Below are 2,398 nucleotides of genomic sequence, written 5' to 3' on the forward strand. Positions count from 1 at the left end.
ATGGGATGGAATCAAAGTAAAAAGTTTCTTCTCAGCAAAATAAACAATCTGTGAGTTGAACAGAGAGCCTACATCCTGTGAGCAAATTTTTACCCCTCACGCGTCAGATAGAGCACTAATCTCTAGAGTATATAAAGAACTCAAAAAGCTAAGCACCAAAATAAATAAATAAATAAATAAATAACCCAATCAACAAATGGGCCAAGGACCTGAACAAGACACTTCTCAGAGATGATATACAAGCAATCAACAAATATATGCAAAAATGCTCAGCATCTCTAGCAACTAGAGAAATTGAAATCAAAACTACTCTAAGATATCATCTCACTACAGTCAGACTGGCAGCTATTATGAAGACAAACAACAATAAGTGTTGTGGAGGATGCAGGGGAAAAGGTACACTCATACATTGCTGGTGGGACTGCAAATTGGTGCAGTCAATATGGAAAGCAGTATGGAGATTCTTTGGAAATCTGGGATTGGAACCACCATTTGACCCAGTTACCCCTCTCCTTGAACTACAGACAAAGTACAACTTTAATGCTGATAATGCATTTTTAATTATCAGTGAATTGTATAGTAAATGGAAGCTGGAAAACAATAAATTTTGTGAGACTCTCCATTAAATATTAAAGAAACAAGGCTATAATTTTAATTTAAGACTTTAATTCAAATGAAGATAATAAACATTCATTTGACCATTTTTAAAATAATCATATTACTTTTCATGTAAATTAAATACATATCCAACCTGAAAATATTTCAACAAAAAAATCAATAAGGCAAAATTATATTGAATGTTATCCTGCAACAAAAGAGTTTATCACTTCAAAAGCATCTACTAATTTACATTGATTTACAATCATTTCACTCACTATTAACTCTTTCAGATGGTTTATATATTGTGAAATATTTTAATTTTGCTCCAGGTCAAATAGTGTCATATAAAATATAAACATGGAAATTGATTTTAAAAATCACTTCAAAACTGAAACTATTTAAAGAATATTTTATTTAACATGTAAAAACATTTCCAATGTATGGAGTCATATGACTTCTGAAGAAATAAGAGGGTACTATCTTAAGAATTGTCATGTTTATTAAGCTGCTAAAGTGGCTAAGTATTTCATATATGTTGCTCCTTCCTTTTTTTTTAACTTTCAGATCGCCAGGAAGAATTAGATAGGAGCAATCAGGGTGCTACAGTCCTGATTATGCAGGGAAGCTAATCACATATCATGTGAACTCCAATTATCATGTTTTATCTGCCCTCCAAAAGGAGGAACAGGAAAGGATTATCCCACCTGATGTTTGTTCGATCCTTTCTTTATAAAAAAAAATCTCAAAGTTAGCTTTGAGGTAGGAAAACAAAATGACTTATAAATGATTTTGTTAGGACAACAAAAAACCATTACAAAATACTTATTAAAGATAGCTATGGTATACAACAGAATATCTGTATTATTATTACAAATACACATTATTTTGATTCATTTTACAGACCATTGAATGGATGCCCAGGCAAAAAAAAAAAAAGCTTTTTAGTTTTTACTCCTAATTATTAACTATTATAATGAGCCTTGGAAAAAAAGAAATAAAAAGATTAGGGTCTCTGGATATTTACCTGCTGAAATGCAACTATTTTCTAGTGTATATTTCCTTATTATAATGTAACAAAACTAAATTGCATAAATTAACTGATATTGTTCTTTGCATTTATTATAAGATAACATCTTCCTTGGAAATGTATAAAAACAATGCATTTTGATGCCTGACACAGTGTAGGCACTCAGAAAATTTATTTCCCTCTAATTTCCATTGGTTTCATTAGTATGATGATTATGGTTTTTCCTGTAATACTTTGCTTTGCTAAAATATATTTTTCAGTATTAACACAATATATATTCATGAGCTTTATTGAGGTATTCTTACATATAATAAAACAAATCAAATTGTAGTATACAACTTTATGACTTGAAAATATAAACATAAACAAAAGTAAATTTAGAACATTTCCTATATTGTAAAAATTTCCTTCATGACACTTTCAAAAAGGAGAAAAATATTCTATGATCTTTATAACCAACAGCATTCTACCTGACTTTTCTTACAATCATTTGACTATTTTAGTTATCTAATTTAGGTCATTTTAACAATAAATGCATTGACTCTCTCTCCTTCAGCGAAGAGGTCCTTTGAACAGGGTAGAGGAGAGCATGGCTGTAGAGTCACTACTCAAGACCTCCAGAGACCAAGCAGGAAGCAGGTCCGATTTTATTGGGCAGTTAGCATGTATATATACTCAGGCAGTAGCTAAACAGATTATAGGCAGCCACCAATACAATTTCTGGCCAACTGTCCTTGCAGCAACCAATCAAGGAGTGGGCCGTGGAGCAAG

At 31.4% G+C, this 2,398-nt stretch overlaps 1 non-coding gene across 1 annotated transcript; it reads right to left on the reverse strand.

The window, feature by feature from the left end:
• Positions 1 to 1,177: 1,177 nt before the first annotated feature.
• On the reverse strand, positions 1,178 to 1,311 carry LOC114106400 (U8 small nucleolar RNA). The gene has a single exon (XR_003585185.1). It is a non-coding gene; the product is annotated as a U8 small nucleolar RNA (small nucleolar RNA).
• Between the last annotated feature and the right edge of the window lie 1,087 nt (positions 1,312 to 2,398).

This window comes from Marmota flaviventris, chromosome 8 (genome assembly GCF_047511675.1).
Source record: "Marmota flaviventris isolate mMarFla1 chromosome 8, mMarFla1.hap1, whole genome shotgun sequence".
NCBI lineage: Eukaryota > Metazoa > Chordata > Mammalia > Rodentia > Sciuridae > Marmota > Marmota flaviventris.